General features: G+C 35.8%; 1 protein-coding gene across 2 annotated transcripts in view; it reads right to left on the bottom strand.

The window, feature by feature from the left end:
* LOC138706277 (U-scoloptoxin(16)-Er13a-like) overlaps positions 1–20,066 on the bottom strand; it is a 41,610-nt gene that overhangs the window by 9,971 nt on the left and 11,573 nt on the right. Inside the window, exon 1 of one of the 2 annotated variants that reach the window (XR_011333946.1) lies at positions 3,095–3,291. The exons of the other annotated variant lie outside the window; for it this stretch is intronic. The gene's annotated coding sequence lies outside the window, so the exon portion shown is untranslated. Of the gene's footprint in view, positions 1–3,094; positions 3,292–20,066 lie in introns of those variants that run through there. 2 annotated transcript variants of the gene reach the window in all.

Raw genomic sequence — 20,066 nt, 5'->3', positions numbered from 1 at the left:
CACATTCCAACAATAAAACACACCCTCTTAACAGGCAGAGAAGTTCGAGATGACGCCGCGATCTAGTAGGCTCTGATGATGGTGTGTGAAGCACTGAAACAGCTGTAAGCCGGACAAATATTATATATTTAACACGAGTAAGTCCACTGGTTCATCAATTAATTATATTCAAGTGTTAAAAGTGGTGTACGCAAGATTCAAAATGGAGTTAAAAATATGTTGGGGTGAAGTCTCAGGTGTAGAAGGCCTTGATATAGGAAGAGCAGGGGCTTCAGACCATGATGTTCACCAGGTAGGCCTACTTGTGCGACGATAGAACCTGGCTCTGTCAGGGCTGAGGCAGGATGACCCACCTGTCTGCGTCGGATTCACAAATGCCACCCAGGCCACCTGTCGGACTTGGACAATCATCGCATATGTAGGGTTTATATTGGAGCAAAGCAAGCCTAAGTGCAAAGTTCATTCCGGATCGAAAAGCCAAGCCAAGCCAACACTTTGAGTCAATTTCATCTGTATAATTTTTTTTCTGTTAGTAGGCCTAATACTTTCAATCACTTTCGTCTGTAAAATTTTGTTCCTTAAGTAACACTTCCGATCAGTTTCGTACGTAATATTCTGTTCTGTGAATAACACATAATCCCTTTTGCTTCCTGTGTTAAAAACCTTGGAGTTTACTTTGACATGCATTTAAACTGAAATTACCAAGTAACCCATATTATCAGAAAAGTGCTTTCCATACTACATTCCTTAAACAGCATTCGAAAATTCCTCCCGCTATCACTCAAGAAAATACTAGTGGAAACACTAGTAATGCCCCACTTCGATTATTGTGATTCTCTACTGACCGACCTCAATGTCAACCAGTCGCAAAGATTACAACGTGTTCTTAATTCTTGTGTTCGCTTCGTCTGCGATGTCCGTCGCGCTGACCACATTACCCCATCCTTCCAAACTCTAAACTGGCTACGGCTTAACGAACGTAGAAATTTTCATTCTCTTGTTCTCCTTTTCCAAGTCCTTCATACCTCTACACCTACCTACCTTACCTCCCGTTTCAGTTACCTGTCATATCATAATCTCTTCACACGCACGAAAAATAGCCTCATACTAGCCATACCAACACATAAGACATCATCGTATTCATCATCATACACAATCTCGCTTTCGCGCTTGTGGAATACCCTACCCAGTAGCATCAGAGACTGTCGGAATTTAGTAGCGTTCGAAAGCAAACTTATTAAGCATTTTCTTACTGCGTAGAGTAGGTTTAATTTTTACTTAGTTAATAATTTTTTTTTCCTCTCTTCTTAATTTTTACAATGAACTGTCTAGCTTTTATTAGTCTGTTATTCTTTTAGTACTTTGATTTTTATTGTATTTGTAAATTCAATATTAATTGTAATTATAATTGTAATTGTATTCTTAATATTGTAGTTGGAATCCCCTAGTAGAGGGGAAGAGAAGGGCTGATGGCCTTATTTCTACCAGGTTAAATAAATAAGTAAATAAATAAATAAATAAATAAATATGAGGCGTTCCGTAAGAGAAGGGCGGGCCCGCCAAGGGCCGAATTGTTTTTTTACTCCTCCGAATATTTAAGACACAACTTAGGCCTGGCAGACGTTGGCGGTCTCTCCCTTACTACACCGAAATTATCATTGTCTGTAAGGTTGGAGAAACTGCGTAGTCAGTGACAGGTTCATAATATTCATATTAGGCTACTCCGTACGAGAAGGCCAAATACGCCACTCCGCCTGAAGCGCGCGCCATTCATTGTCAGTGTTGTAACCACGCAGACGAGTACAACCGTAGCGATGAATTACGTGTGTTTATGGCCATTGTAATAACTTAGTACGAGTAATAGTGACAGTGATAACCAAACAGGCATATCTGGTTATTGTAGGAAACGTCAGAGGCATGTCGAAAAAGGATAAACGTACAAGCAAAGATTAAAAGGAACAAAAGTGAATCGTACATTAGTACGAAAACATCTCGACATGTGCAAGCTCGCGGTACAGGCCCGCCATGTACTTATAGGTGCTTCAACGCATTAGGTATGGAGAACGTACAGGGACATCATTTTATTTTTACTTACATTTTTATTGTGCCTGAGTTTTTTAATGTACTTCACTCCCACCCCCTCTACTAGTAAACTTCCAACCGATCTCCACACAGAAGCAAGGCCGCGTATGCAGTACTGAGTTAGTGAGTATAGGCACCGTGCAAGCTCCTCTGGTGGCGACTGTTGTTACTAACTGCGGGACAGCAGCGATAGGGTTGTGCTTGAATATGAATATACTTAACATCTCAGGTTAAATGTTTAGAAATATGAATAATCCTAAAAAGCGGAAAGGTAACGCAAATTTCTGTGTTCTTGAGTGTAGTAATGCTTATAGGCACACACCAACCGATATTGTTTTTATTCATTCCCAAAACAGAAAACTGAAGCGCAACGACGCTAATTGTGGATCCGTGCAGTACGCAGACGAAAGTAAATAAGGCTACACTGCTTGTAATCATAGCAGTATTATATACTAGGCCTGATATAAAAAATATAATTATATAGTATTATGTTTATAAATAACCATTGAGTTAGCAAAGACAGGAATTTACCATTTAAATTTCAAATAATAGATAATTACTGAGTTCACACACACACACACGCACGCACACAGATATATATATATATATATATATATATATATATATATATATATACACAATATAGTATAACATTAGCAACAATAAATAATAATATACTTATTTTTAAATGTATTCATATCGATATTTAATTCTTGATTTCAAGTGCTGAAACCAACACCAGCAGCAAAAATTTGCGGTATTCATTTTATTGGGAACGAGATCAGAACACCCCCACAACTAGCATACTGTTCCCTGTATTTTTATAAAAGATTACAAGAAAAAGACTCCCTCATCTCAACTAGCTCCGGAAAGGTACGTCATGACATCAAATATAAGTATATCAGTGTTTTAGTAATATGACTGACATTGACTGTTCACCCTCATTCAATGGTCTGAAATCTGATTTAAATGCCAAACAACTTCACTGATATTTCAGGAACTTTGTACTTACATTTTTACACTCCTCTAGCAGTATTGAACTTTCCACTGAGTCTATAAAATAATTAAAGACTGGAGATTGCTGGGATTGCAGTGAAAGACCTGCCCTTGGGCAGAACACTATGAATCAATGAACCCATTCTTACTAATATTACAACTTTTTATCGGCAGAAAGCCGCAGGTAATTTCTATATCACACGTGACTGGGGAATGACTGCGAGCCTGTAGTTAATTAGGAATTGAGACACTGCGCGGCGCCACCAGTACGATTTTGAGACCCATGCACGGTGCCTATAGTACGTTCCAGAAATATGTTCGCGTTTTCCAGTGATGAAAGAGCTTTCAATATTAAATCATATTTTCGCACAGGTACTGTCGTCCGTTTGCCTACGTCGCATCCTGGTTTCCTCCACCTGCTTCCGTTCGCCCCTCTGTAAAGTCTATTAGCTGGGCTGTCTTAGCTCTTCTCTGAAAACATTCATTTCTGTTAGGAATTGGACGTCTACGTGATATTATACAACTGTTTAAAATAACTTAAATAAAAGGGCCTCGTTAAGTAATTAACTGTCACGTGATTCCCCCCCCCCTTAGTACACCCCTTTGACAAAACCCCTTGAACGGACAGTAGATAGCATTTCTAAGTAATTTTATATTTTCGGATCGGACAGAAGTGAAGATTAAACTTACAGTACCTAAGGTATTCTTTTATAGAGTAGGTATAGAATTATTTCAACATGAGTTATTAGTACGAAGGACGAAACTGGTAATTGGAATTAGGTACAATAGTCTATAGTGCGATAATATGCACAAAAGAACTGAAGCCTGTATGGAAATGAACGGCCACCATTTCCAAAAATGTGTTTAAATATCCATATTATGATTATTTTTCAATTTAACTTCATTCCCTATATTGTACGCTAATGTGCTGTAACAGTACAATATACACTGCATAATGAATACCTCCGAATGGATAGCTCAATTCGTGAGTAAAAACATTAAGTGTTAATACAGTACTGTATTTTGATTAAACAAAAACCTAATGAAAATTATGAAACTCAAAATTGCGATATTTCCTAGTTTACATAAATGGATGAACTACTTTTCTTCCCTCCTATACCTAGTAAAGTGATTTGTATTTTACGCCAGTATCGTCGAACTCCAGTTTTGGAAGGGGGAGCAAGCGATGTTTCCGGTTCTAGACCTCTAATCCGAAGATATAGCCAGGTTAATATTAAAAATGTTAGTAAAAATAAAATGATGTCCCTGTACAACCTGTATTTCGTAATTTCTGGGAGTTGGGTGATTATGACCTCCAGAATGCCTATATGTCTAAGCTCGTAACCAGTGTTGATGTGAACAGATGTCGCATTAAGAACAGGCCGACCTCTCTGAGCTGGTTTTGCCAAAGAGGTACTATGTCACGCCAATAAAGCTCACTTCTGATAAAGTGAAGGATCTGAAAGCTCTCCTTATTTATGTGCTACAGAACGTTTCTGGATGACGTGATCAGCAACCAAAACGTGCAACTAGCAGTGACCGACTCAGAGGAACATCTTCATGAAGATGATGTAATGGATTATTAGCACCTCTGTTCCCAGAACAATTGAGACCACTTTTGATAGCAAGGGTAATAACATGACAGGCATCTGCTTATTTTTGTTTATTAATAATTTCAGACACTTTGTAAATGTCACATCACAGTGCGATTAAGTGTTTTTATTATTATTATTATTATTATTATTATTATTATTATTATTATTATTATTATTATTATTATTATATTGTTATTAATGTCTGCCACTATTGAGTTCATTCTATGCCCTTTGCTTTTTCTAATATACTGTTTTCAAATGATTCCCGTAATATTGATGAATTCATAATGTAATCTATGTTCACTATTAAGTTGAAATATTAAATTGGACATTTAATTGCAATTTTCAATAAAGGTATTCGTTTTTCATTGTACAAAGTAATCATTATTATTTACAGACGTGTCCTTGGCGGCTTCGCCCTTATCTCGTTTACAGGTAAAATACTTTGAACAGCGATTATCTCTAAAGGTACATTTGGCGGGTTCGCCCTTCTCTTATGGAACGTCTCATATTTATTCACAGTTTTCTGCCTAAGGGCATATCTTTCACTGCAAACGTAGTATTTCCCAATCGTCCCCTATTTTTCGTCTTCCTCTTGCTGTTAGTCTTCACATACGAGCCATGTATCTTAATATTGTCTATCATCGAATATCTTCTTCTGCTCCGAACGTATGCCATATTTGGAGTTTTTCTTGAGAAAGATAAATTGTGTAGCTTCCCATTGCTTTCCGTACATCACTCTCTCTTTCGCATCTTAAAAAGATTAAAAATAGTTATCATAAATGAATCTACATTGCACCTTGCTGAATTCTTCATCAGCCGTCGCCAAGAGGTCAACAATACAATCAGAAATGTTAAATGTTATGTTTTATTTAACGACGCTCGCAACTGCAGAGGTTATATCAGCGTCGCCGGATGTGCCGGAATTTTGTCCCGCAGGAGTTCTTTTACATGCCAGTAAATCTACTGACATGAGCCTGTCGCATTTAAGCACACTTAAATGCCATCGACCTGGCCCGGGATCGAACCCGCAACCTTGGGCATAGAAGGCCAGCGCTATACCAACTTGCCAACCAGGTCGACTACAATCAGAAATAAAGCATAATTTAAAGCACGGTCAATAAGATGGTTGTGTCTGCATGTAAGTGTGTTAGGATGTCACATCCTTTTCTAAAATGAATCACAGAAACAATTATATAATTCAGTATTATTTTCACAGGATACTTTTTTATTTAACCATGTATTTTTACCTAATAAGAATAGCAAGAACGAATTCTTTATTTTATTGTATTGTATTCTATTATACTCGTATTTATTGCTACATACTATAATAAAATCCTCTGATTGAAGTTCTAGCTGATATGTATCTCTATTATCAGACAGTGGCTACGTCTCACTCGACGATGTGTAGGAGAAAAAACAATTGTTTGTATGCATCTGGAGCCTGATTAGTGTAACATTTATCTAATCGGGAATGTATGCAATGGAGAGGGAAAGGAACTGGCCACTCTACCCCATTATCTCCTGGCATAGTTGCCTCATAAGTAGTGCTTTTTGGTATCACTTGTGAGGTTCAGAGCTGATTCAGGAAGAATAGTAAATATTTTAGGGGTTGGTAGTATGAACAATTCTGAGTAAGAAAGTTCATATAACAATGTGTCCAAATTTCAATAGGTGTGGAGATACAACTACTTGAATGTGGCAAGAAGGAAAGACAAATGATTTAATGATTACTTGTATTGCTTATTTACTTTGTATTAATAGAGTTCAACAGTTCAATTCATTTTTTTCGCTCTGTTGACAACAATAGGCCTAAATGTTGCTCTTCTAAGGTTTTCTTGTTCGATTATGAGGACAGCACTATTCATAATGCGTGTGACCAATCTTTTCCTTATGTTTACTTTGTTTTTGTACACTTTGTATTTCATCTCCACCCCCACAGACAAAGATCGACAGAAGTATGGTCTGGGGACCTTGGTGGCCAATGCATATGACCACCACGGCCAATCCATCGTTCAGGGAATGTGAAGTTTATATGATATGTCACCTGACGGCTAAAATGTACAGGGGCTCCGTTAACCTTGAATAATATGTCATCCTTGTGGCCAAGAGAATTACAAACAGCTGTTTCTCTGTACCCATTATGAACAGTGCTGCCCTCAGACAATCTCAGAAGGGCAACACGTACCTTTCCTTTGTACGTAGTCGATAGTACGTACATATTTGTCGTTCCTTCATACCGTTTGTTATGCGTAACATTGAAACAGCTATATCTCCACACCCAATGAAATTAGGACATATGTTTATATGAACTTTCTTTATTCAGAACAGTCCATACTACCACCCCGTAGCTAATAAATTTACTATTCTTTCTGAATCACTCAGTAGATGTAGAAGAATGATTAATGTATTCGTAGGCAGAAACGTGTTAACATAAACCATTGAGCTGCAATTCAATACTGGCAGCGATTCTGTTTTATTTCTTTCTGCATTTAATTGAGTACCGACAGAATGTTTGTAGCTCATAATGGCTTCGTGCCCAGAGGATAAATTTTAAATTTTATATGCATGTCTGAGCGATTCTCAACGGTTGTGCCACTGATTACTACAAATCAAAGCATTACATTAGGTAAGTACTTAAGACGTTCGTAACTTTATACCGGTATATGAATCGTGACTTTTAAATCTTGGCCATATAAAAATCTAAGCAATAAGGTCCAAAAATTGTGCTGTAAAATATTAGAACCACCACACTTGTAATGTTTCTTTCCTATTGTAGCATGGAACGATTAAATGGTCGCCATATTGTAGGCCTACATCGATCTTTCATTGCTTGAATGTTACCGGTACATGTAACACAGATAAATAAATTACAAAGTTAACATTCATATTTACGAGTACATTTTAGCCCTTATTATTCTGACGTTACATGTAGTACCAGGGCCATCTTCAGTTACAGCCGGAGCATGGATAGGTTTGGCAACGCTGAGAGGAGGCGGGGGAGGCGAAATAAAGGCATGACGTTTGACGTTTTAGTGTTTTGATTTCGTTGTCACATGGACATTTTCGACATTAATTGATATAAAACTAAGTGTATATGATCAAGATTCAGTGTATTGATGTACGTAATTTACAGTATTACGGAATCCGAAATGGTATTTTATTTGTTTCAGAATATCGCGTAAGTACTGGAATACAGCCAATTACAACTTAAAAAAATTAAAAGCATACGTGTTTTTATTGATGGTACAAGGGAAAATAAATACCTAAAGAAATATTACTTGTACCAAAAATAAATGAAATAACGATGTACTTACGCAAAACCTTATTCCAATCAATTAACCATTGTGTGACTAGTAAATTGACAATGTTTTGCCGCTTTATGTTGTTTCACCTCTGACGTGAAACGTCTAGGATATCATATAGGCTACATTTTAATTTCATGTGATTATCTGTCGTGCTTTTCTATAAATATTTCACATGCCCAGGAAGCCAGTTTTAGTTTGAACCTCGCCAGTCACCATTGCAATACTGTTATACTAAATTATTTGTTATAAACTTTTTAAAATATAATTTTAAATAGGCCAAGGCCAAGTATAAAGATCTATGAAAAAAATGAAGAAACATACCTTCAACATAATAGTAACGAAACACATCATTATCTATTATGTATGTGGCAATTAGCGTAAACTCAGTGAACTTTAAATCCTGTAAATACGAAGTGAAAAGAAACGTGTTTATAACTAATTTATAACAAAAGAAATAATATTAATAAACAAACCTTGAAAACCAACAAAGTGAGTGTATGCATGTACAAATTATAGGTAGTTCTGACGTATAGCAGGCATCCCGAATCTTCAACAAAACTGCAACATTTATGGGATCACAAAACAGCTCTTTAAAATGAACTTGAAAATCAACGGCGTAACTTTATTGATATAACAGGCGAAACCCAACAATTTGGCCAGAATTATGATACACCACAAACCACAAGTAAGACTATAAAAATGAAGTTTATACCATATTTTTAATATTCAGAAGTATTGTCAATCGCTTCGTCATTATTAATAACCATTTAAACGTGTGCGTCTTGTGATTCGCTGAAGAAGACGTTATTCATTTCTTAACCCTTTCTTACCTATAGAAACCATAAGGCAATAATTAACTTTATAGCATTTAACTTGTGTGTTACATACCAAGGTAAATTTTGCTGGTTAACTTCTATTTCAATACATTTTCATCAATATAATTTTGTTTCAAATGTTGCCACTCCCGTAACTTGGTCCTAATACAGCTATTTGTTTCAACCAACGAGATAGAAAGAGAAGACTATAGAGTGGCCATGTTGACCTGTACAGCGCTCTTTGCGGTGCCACCGCGAAACACGGCAGATCTGAGCTAAGCGCCCACCTTTGTAAAAATTCGTCTGCTTACAATGTTGTTTAACGGAGGTAAGGAGTACAAAACAACGAAGAAAAAACATACCTGTTGTGTGTGCTGCATATAACTGCAATGTTAAAAGGAAAAAGACAACTGATATATCATATTTCATGTAAATTTTATGAAGTTAAGTCCATAGATTTTTGTTAATTAGCAGCATTTTTTTTTCTTGCATAAATGTGTAACAACGCTCGGCATAAACAAAATAAATGGTTCACTGGTAATGTACTTAAACTAAATACGGATAAAACCAATACAATTCCGTTTCAGACCCAGTGAAAAACAAATAGCAATACAATATTAAAACTGTATTTCGTCACCGGCATCCTTTATTTCTGCTCCTTCTGTCCTTACTGCTTATACAAGAAGACGATGAGCTGTAGCTTATAAGAAGTAGGCCTATTTCGAAGACAAACGATTAATCGTATAAATGGTTCACTAGTAATAAAGTTAAACTAAATACGGATAAAACCGCTACAATTCCGTTTCAAACCTAGTAATAGCAATCAAATATTAAAATTGTATTTCGACACTCGCATCCAAAATAACGCAAAACTCTTGGGTAGGTCGTATTGTTGTTAGTATTTTGACTGGAAGGACATGAAAGAACATAATTGAGCACCCACTTGCAATAATGGGGTAAGTATGAATATATTTCGTAACTACTTACCCCATTATTGTACGTGGGTGCTCAATTATACACTGATAATTATCTGTGGTGCCACAGCCCTTGAAAGGCTTAGACAGACAAGCCGGCTGTTGGCCTCTCGTTCACATTTCGATAATAATTATACTTTACTGTAACAAAAAAAACTGAAAGCGTGTTTTGTCATGTTTCACCCACGTTACAAGCTTGGAGGTAAAGGTTGTTTACTACATATAGGGCCTACTTTCATTCTATATCTTATGGTATAGTAAATAGTTTTGCAACGTGTAGAGACTGGGAAAACAATTTAATAAAATCATCCGAATCATACTCGTTCATTTTATAGGCAATCTTGCAGGTCGCATTTAAAAGAACCTAGGAATATTAACATTTTCTTCAGTATATTTGCTAGGACTTCTTGTCATACTACATGACAATTTTGCTTAGGTTATTCTTTTAAGCATTCCTGCTAGGAATAGCTCAAGTGTTTTAAATTTAGCGTACATAAGTTTAGATTAAGTTCCTAGCACGTATTAGGCGAAATACTAGGTTTTTCCACTTCAATTTAACTGATTTATGCAAACGAAATTAAGACAGCTGACGGTTCTAATGTCAGTTATCACCACGCCCACTTTGTTTTGGGCGCATAAGTTCATTACCGACGGTCGTTCAATTTTCTTCAAACATGGCGGCGCAATGACCACTCTATATCTTTCTCTTTCTAACTCGTTGGTTTCAACCAACGAGATAGAAAGAGAAGACTATAGAGTGGCTATGTTGTCCTGTACAGCGCTCTTTGCGGTGCCACCGCGAAACACGGCAGATCTGAGCTAAGCGCCCACCTTTGTAAAAATTCGTCTGCTTACAATGTTGTATAACGGAGGTAAGAAGTACAAAACAACGAAGAAAAAACATGCCTGTTGTGTGTGCTGTATATAACTGCAATGTCAAAAGGAAAAAGACAACTGATATATCATATTTCATATAAATTTTATGAAGTTAAGTCCATAGTTTTGTTAATTAGCAGCATTTTTTTCATGCATAAATGTGTAACAACGCCCGGCATAAACAAAATAAATGGTTCACTGGTAATGTACTTAAACTAAATACGGATAAAACCAATAAAATTCCGTTTCAGACCCAGTGAAAAACAAATAACAATACAATATTAAAACTGTATTTCGACACCGGCATTCTTTATTTCTGCTCTTTCTGTCCTTACTGCTTATAGAAGAAGACGATGAGCTGTAGCTTATAAGACGTAGGCCTATTTCGAAGACAAACGATTAATCAAATAAATAGTTCACTAGTAATAAAGTTAAACTAAATACGGATAAAACCGCTACAATTCCGTTTCAAACCTAGTAATAGCAATCAAATATTAAAATTGTATTTCGACACTCGCATCCAAAATAACGCAAAACTCTGGGGTAGGTCGTATTGTTGTTAGTATTTTGACTGGAAGGACATGAAAGAACATAATTGAGCACCCACGTGCAATAATGGGGTAAGTATGAATATATTTCGTAACTACTTACCCCATTATTGTACTTGGGTGCTCAATTATACACTAATAATTATCTGTGGTGCCACAGCCCTTGAGAGGCTCAGACAGACCAGCCGGCTGTTGGCCTCACGTTCACATTTCGATAATAATTATACTTTACTGTAACAAAAAAAAAACTGAAAGCGTGTTTTGTCATGTTTCACCCACGTTACAAGTTTGGAGGTAAAGGTTGTTTACTACATATAGGGCCTACTTTCATTCTATATCTTATGGTATAGTAAATAGTTTTGCAACGTGTAGAGACTGGGAAAACAATTTAATAAAATCATCCGAATCATACTCGTTCATTTTATAGGTAATCTTGCAGGTCGAATTTAAAAGAACCTAGGAATATTAACATTTTCTTCAGTATATTTGCTAGGACTTCTTGTCATACTACATGACAATTTTGCTTAGGTTAATCTTTTAAGCATTCCTTCTAGGAATAGCTCAAGTGTTTTAAATTTAGCGTACATAAGTTTAGATTAAGTTCCTAGCACGTATTTGACGAAATACTAGGTTTTTCCACTTCAATTTAACTGATTTATGCAAACGAAATTAAGACAGCTGACGATTCTAATGTCAGTTATCACCACGCCCACTTTGTTTTGGGCGCATAAGTTCATTACCGACGGTCGTTCAATTTTCTTCAAACATGGCGGCGCAATGACCACTCTATACTTTCTCTTTCTAACTCGTTGGTTTCAACATGGATTGCTTGTAAATTTAATTTGGGTTAGAAACAACGAGTTAGAAAGAGAAAGATATAGAGTGGTCATTGCGCCGCCATGTTTGAAGAAAATTGAACGACCGTCGGTAATGAACTTATGCGCCCAAAACAAAGTGGGCGTGGTGATAACTGGCATTAGAATCGTCAGCTGTCTTAATTTCGTTTGCATAAATCAGTTAAACTGAAGTGGAAAAACATAGTATTTCGTCAAATACGTGCTAGGAACTTAATCTAAACTTATGTACGCTAAATTTAAAACACTTGAGCTATTCCTAGAAGGAATGCTTAAAAGAATAACCTAAGCAAAATTGTCATGTAGTATGACAAGAAGTCCTAGCAAATATACTGAAGAAAATGTTAATATTCCTAGGTTCTTATAAATTCGACCTGCAAGATTGCCTATAAAATGAACGAGTATGATTCGGATGATTTTATTAAATTGTTTTCCCAGTCTCTACACGTTGCAAAACTATTTACTATACCATAAGATATAGAATGAAAGTAGGCCCTATCTGTAGTAAACAACCTTTTCCTCCAAGTTTGTAACGTGGATGAAACATGACGAAACACGCTTTCAGTTTTTTTTTGTTACAGTAAAGTATAATTATTATCGAAATGTGAACGTGAGGCCAACAGCCGGCTGGTCTGTCTGAGCCTTTCAAGAGCTGTGGCACCACAGATAATAATTATTAGTGTATAACTGAGCACCAACGTACAATAATGGGGTAAGTAGTTACGAAATATATTCATACTTACCCCATTATTGCACGTGGGTGCTCAATTATGTTCTTTCATGTCCTTCCAGTCAAAATACTAACAACAACACGAGCTACCCCTGAGTTTTGCGTTATTTTGGATGCGAGTGTCGAAATACAATTTTAATATTTGATTGCTATTACTAGGTTTGAAACGGAATTGTAGCGGTTTTATCCGTATTTAGTTTAACTTTATTACTAGTGAACCATTTATACGATTAATCGTTTGTCTTCGAAATAGGCCTACTTCTTATAAGCTACAGCTCATCGTCTTCTTCTATAAGCAGTAAGGACAGAAGGAGCAGAAATAAAGGATGCCGGTGTCGAAATACAGTTTTAATATTGTACTGCTATTTGTTTTTCACTGGGTCTGAAACGGAATTTTATTGGTTTTATCCGTATTTAGTTTAAGTACATTACCAGTGAACCATTTATTTTGTTTATGCCGGGCGTTGTTACACATTTATGCATGAAAAAAAATGCTGCTAATTTACAAAACTATGGACTTAACTTCATAAAATTTATATGAAATATGATATATCAGTTGTCTTTTTCCTTTTGACATTGCAGTTATATACAGCACACACAACAGGCATGTTTTTTCTTCGTTGTTTTGTACTTCTTACCTCCGTTATACAACATTGTAAGCAGACGAATTTTTACAAAGGTGGGCGCTTAGCTCAGATCTGCCGTGTTTCGCGGTGGCACCGCAAAGAGCGCTGTACAGGACAACATAGCCACTCTATAGTCTTCTCTTTCTAACTCGTTGGTTAGAAAGGGTTAAGGCTCGATAAATACTTAATATAATCGCCCGCCATTTTGGCTCTTTCGTTGGCGTTCGCAGAAAGCACACGAAGACGTTATTTGCCGCTCAATTATTTGCTAAATTACAGTAAGCTTGATTTATTATCATAGGAGCTACGACATGATAATGTTTAACCACAGTCTACTATATACAGTCGCGAAGCTCAATATGTAGTAAAAATGCAAACATGGGTAGTTGCCCACCACTAGGATCGCTACTATCGCCTCATCATCGCAGATCTCTCTTCTAGCAGACGACAAAATATGTTACACTTTCGTTGTCGTGTGCTTTTGGAAAAATTAACACCTTCCTTCCATTATATAAACATTAAATGCATAAAGTTAATTTATTATTTTAATGAAGTATAATAAATTCTACCATAAACTCGAAGATACCTGCAAGAAATAAGTTAATATAATTTTTGTTTGTGCAAAAGAACTGAAATTTACTATAATAGCTTCACTCATTCAAGATTATAGCGATAATTAACTATGAAACCAATAAATATTAATTTGCATTTCCCTTTACAACAATAATAATGGAAATATGAATTAATGGAATAACTTACGTGTAACGGTACTTGTAGTGTAGGCTTACGTAGTTAACAAAGTGGGATGAGGTTAAGCAATAATAATCACACCAGAATTGGAAATAAAACGTGATCAATAAATTTTATTGTAACAGACTTTTTCTACGTCTCTAGTAAAGCAACAAATAAAAATAACAACAAAATTAACAGCTATAATTAAAAACATATCCTTTTTAAAAAAGTAGGCCTAAGCAATAATAATCCTACCAGAATTGAAAATAAAACGTGATCAATAAATTTCATTAAAACAAACTTAATTTTTTTTCTACGTCTTTAGTGAAATAACACATAAAAATAATAACAAAATTAATAGCTACAATTAAAAATATATCCTCTGAAAAAAAAAAAAGTAGATTTAACCTTTACTTCTCTGGAAATTTAGCAGCCTAAGTGACAGAACTTTAACCGGTATCTATAATGTCCTTTCGGTTAGACTGAAACATTTCTTTGTGAAATTTAAGGATATAATGTATTCTAACAGTCACAAAGAACTTCAAAATTAAGAGTTTTGTTTCTGCACAGCATTCTTGTCGAAACCCAGGAACCTTTCTGAATCTTTCGGAAATCGGAAAAAGGATAACTCTGGCATCTTTCTCTTACTGTTGCTACAATTTATATCACTACAAACGTCTCCTCCTTGTCCCTTATTATTACTCCAATTATTATATTTTATCCATTAACATTTTCATTACAACCAATAACGAACATTTCCCAAGCATCAATGTGAAATACGCAACGAGCTAGCACTCGATAGAAATACGACACAGTCCAAAGTCGACCATGGACAGTCTATTGTTTCTAGTTGCTAACCGCTTGGAGCGCTTTATCACGAGATTTGCAAAAAAACACCTCAAGCTTCGCGACTGTATATAGTAGACTGTGGTTTAACGGTGTGGCAAATAGATTCCTCGTATGGTAGCTCGACAACGAAAGAACAAAAATGGTGAACGATACTACCTACCTCCACTTTATAAAGCCTTCACTTCCTAAGACGTAAGCAAAGAGGAGGAGTCACGCCGGGAATAACAGCGTCGCGACTATAGTTTATAATACATCAACAATTAACGTTTGGTACGACCGCGAATATAAATTCCATCGATACACACTTATATTGTAACATTAATTTACATTGAAAATCGGCATTAGCACCAACACATGTTATAGATCATAGGCCTCCGCTTGACAGTTAATTACAGTGTTGCCGACGTATGGCTCCGGCTTGTAACTGAACCGGTAAGTAACTATAACGTCATTGAACTAGAGATGGGTAAAAAATAACACAACAGTTATTTTGGAACTGTTCCGGTCTCGGAACTGTTGCAAAAATGAACAGTAGGTCGGAACCTCCTGTTCTGAAATAACAGTGTTCCGACTCCGAGCTGCTCACTTGCCCAGCTGTTGCGAGCTCGCAGTACCGCGTTGCACAAGGTATGTTCCGACCAAGCCCCTACAGTCTCGGCTGCGCGAAACTAGGAAACCGGGGCAAATTGAACGCTGCGCTTGCCGCCATATTGTTGGAGAGCAGACAAATAATAGCAGTGCGTAAATCACGCAATTTAACGCTGTGATGATCTAAAATTGACATATTATGGCCATTTTCGACGTTTAACGTAAAATTAGGACGAAATAAACATATTCAAAGTTTTATTGATATGTGTTAGAACATTAAAGAAAAGAAAATACGTACGCAGCAATTTATAGAAAACATACTGATACATCCATAAATAGGCCTACACAATACACATTATAGATTGTATAATTTTACGATAATCAGCAAATTGTTAGGTTTCAGAGAATCTAAAGTTATATTAACATATTAACTCTTAGATCACAAGACATAAATATATGCACCTTGATTACACAAGTTCTTGTTATAATCAAATTCCTAAGTGAAATAGATATGCGATAATCAGTACAGACTTGTTAAGTTTTAGAGAATCAAAAATTATATTACCGGTACTTTTAGACCACAGGACATAGGTAATCTGGCAAAATATAATGTGCGAAGGTAGCCGAATTACATTGAATTCAGTCTTCAATTAATAAAGGGAATGCTATCAATTATAAAAAGTATCGGTACCGGTACCTAATAAATTGCAAACAATAGGTAACGTGAAGACCTAAAAACTAAACAATCACTTTATGCAGGATAAAAAAACACATAGTTTTTATGTGTGGATTTTTTACATATTGTATTGTTATTTTAAATAAATAAAATAGATATATTATCATTGCTTGCGGAGTGATGGTACATAATTTTTATGCACATATGCAATATCAATAAGATGCCATTCCTTGCTTTTGTTTATAAAATATATCCGGCAAAATGTAAAAGAGTTATTTATAGGTGAACTCTGAATCATAAATTCACAAAGGAGGCTTAGCTATTATAGCTATTTATTTATTTATTATCTGTATATTTATTTATCCATATATGGATCTTGAATGAAAGTTTATTATCTTGCAGATAAATTCATTTACATAATAAAAACAAAAAGTTATCTTTCCACTAATGTTTTAACATCTGATGTGTAAGTCTAAATAATTCACTCAGTGGGATTTCTCTACAGTCTGATATACCTGTACTAACAATTAAGTATTCTTTATTGTCGTAAACTACTGATTGATTTTTAATGATATTGATATTGTAACAACAGAGATAATATTATATCGTACCTTTTGCAAATAGCTTGGAAAATTAAACAGGGATGGTATTATCGCCGCGCTCTCATGGTTAACATTCGGCAGGTCTTTGAGCGGCCTCATGCGTTCGGCAGGTCTTTGAAATTTAATTGTATTATTGTTTTCAATTTCTTGTGTCGCCGCTCCAATCACTCGCCTCAATTTCAATAATGCAACCAATAAGCTGCTTCAATTATTATTAAATGACACTTACTTGTCTAATCCACGTAGACTAAACCCGAGGTTGTAATGTCTTGTGCTGAGGACGAACATTAAGGTATGTGATTAAAAATTATTATTAAAGAATTATTATTAAGAGTTAAGAAAGCCAACGTACTCGTATATGAAATAATAATAATAATAATAATAATAATAATAATAATAATAATAATAATAATAATAATAATAATAATAATAATAATAATAGCCATTTAACAATATAACAAACTAGTGCTTATTCTTATCGAGAAAGTAGACGTGACAACGTGACGCTTAGAGTGAAACCTACAGAGCAACAATCGGTCGGCAAAATTATTTTTTTAAACCACACCGCACGTTATTGTATGATGCCGACATGTTAAGCATGAGTCCGCGGCGATAATATATCATCTTTCAAAATTCTATTGCCATTACTTTCACACTATTCACTAAAAACACCCGAGACAAAACAAAGGACAAGTATGACAATCGTGTTGACCGCTCTATTTCTACCAGTAGCATGGCGGCGTAAACATGCGCAGACTGGTTTCAATTTTGGACAGCACACCAGCGCTCTGTGTGAGTCTAGTATACTATTATAACGTCTTTGGTTCCGACTCCCTCGGAACTGTTGCAAAAATGAACAGTAGGTCGGAACCTCCTGTTCCGAAATAACAGTGTTCCGACTCCGAGCTGCTCACTTGCCCAGCTGTTGCGGGCTCGCAGTACCGCGTTGCACAAGGTATGTTCCGACTCCGAGATAACAGTCGGAACGTCGGAGCTTGTTCCGATGAACCAACGACAGCAGCAGTTACACTGTTCTCGTTGTTCTTTATGTTGTACTTGGAACTTCGTTGGATGAAGTTGGTATTTGAAACTCTCACGTGGTTGGAGGGGGGCGCATGGAAATTGAAATCCTTGCGGTGGCTGTATGTCGTTTGTTGAGGTTAAGTCTGACAAGCACAAGTTTTTGTGCTATCTTCTCTGTTATCAAAGAACGACAAAAATGTTGTAGCATTATTTGTTGGAAACTACCCATATAAGTACTGATTTGGAGAGCGATGTTTAATGCGAAGTTTAAATTACACTTTGGTAAAGATGCGATTCCAACATTTTACTAACCCACTGCGGGGTTTCCAGGTTTCAGTACTGCCAATATATATCTTTTTTATTTATGAAATTATAATATTTATTATTATTATTATTATTATTATTATTATTATTATTATTATTATTATTATTATTATAACTGTGCATTAAGAAAAGTAAAAATAAAAATTAATGATTTGTCTTTTTTTTTTATTATGTAAGAGAGAGAACAGAAATTACATACCATATGTTTTAAATGTTATGTTATTTTTTTTTTAGTTGGCTACCATGTCTTTATAACTTTATGTACGAAAACAAAGTGTTGTATTCTGTCCTTGTAGTCAACAGCTGTGTAATTACTAACATTAAGCTTTTGAGTTCTGTCCGCATGCACAGCAATTTTCCAAAATCGATTCGAATGTGCATTGCAGTGCCATCTATAGATAAGAATGTGTACTATGTCATGCCTATGAGTGCTCCAGTGTGAGCTGCATGGTGTTTTTTGTCTATGGTGAAGAGGGAGGGTACTGTACCGTTCGTTTGAACGACTCAACGACTCCGACTCATCACCACTGGTGACTGTTATTTCGGAACTGTTATTTGGAACATAGTATTTTTTCGGAACCGGAACCGTCGGAACTGTTCCGGGAAAAGAACAACTTCGCCCATCACTACATTGAACTGAACATGGCTCTGATAGTACTCATTGTAACAAGATGTATCATTCAACTGTTCCTAACCGCTTTATTGATTATATGGCCAGTTTAGACGGCCATGAAATCATGAACATGAATAAAACAGGCTGCAATTCCCAGGGTATTTACTTCTTAATGGTTCTGAGTTTAAATGGCCATGGGATTGTGATCTTATAACCTCTCCAACTTGAAATATTTAGTCTCGTTTCACAAACTTTACACTCGTGCCAAAAAGAGAACCTTTACGAACTTGTCTAATAAATAACTATCTGTTGTATAGGCTACTTTTGATTTTGCATTCACTTTGCTTACTAGCTAATAAATAGGCAGACAGATAATATATTAGGTTTGGTTTGTTCAGGCTTTTGGTAGGCTATGCCTAACAAAAAACATAGACCTACATGCGAAACATACCAAAAGTGTGAACAAACCAAACTTAACCTGTTACTGATCCTCGATGATGTCATTGATGTCCGTCATAACGGCAAACGATTTCTACCGAATTACCTATTCATTTTCGAAAATTATATTGAACTATTCTCCATTATGTATCAAAAGATTCTATTTTACATGAAATAGCTTCAATTGTAAAAAATTTAAATTATGGTTCATTTAATGACGCTCGCAACTCAGAGGTTATATCAGCGTCGCCGGTGTGCCGAAATTTTGTCCCACAGGAGTTCTTTTACATGCAAGTAAATCTACTGACATGAGACTGTCGCATTTAAATACACTTAAATGCCATCAATCTCGGCCGGGATCGAACCCGCAACCTCGAGCATAGAAAGCCAACGCTATACCAACTACGCAACCGAGGGCGACTCAACAGTAAAATATTTCTCTGTGGTAAATATACATGGTGTTTCAGAAGTGCTGGTAAAAAACTGGGGGTGAAAAGTAAAAACGAAACGAAGCAAAGCAAAAAAGTTCCAGTAAACATGGGTCCGCAAATTAACCGTTTAAGAGATAATGCCATTTTGTTCTGTTTGGAGTCCGCTGAATACCTACTAAGTACTAATTCCAACAAAAGTAGTGACAGTTTTATTTAAAGTATCAATCGCAGGAGAGTAAAGTTCAAAGTTTTGGCTTCAACACCACATAAATGTGATTAAATATACACAAAAAGAAACTTTTTTATTTGAACAACAATACATTTGTGGATAAACTTGGTACAGTACAGTATGAACATGTTAAATGAAGAATTTTACAGCAGGTGTT

This window comes from Periplaneta americana, chromosome 9 (assembly GCF_040183065.1).
Source record: "Periplaneta americana isolate PAMFEO1 chromosome 9, P.americana_PAMFEO1_priV1, whole genome shotgun sequence".
NCBI classification, from domain to species: Eukaryota; Metazoa; Arthropoda; class Insecta; order Blattodea; family Blattidae; genus Periplaneta; species Periplaneta americana.
Note: the sequence above shows the minus strand (reverse complement) of the source record. Positions and strands in the feature narration are given on the sequence as shown.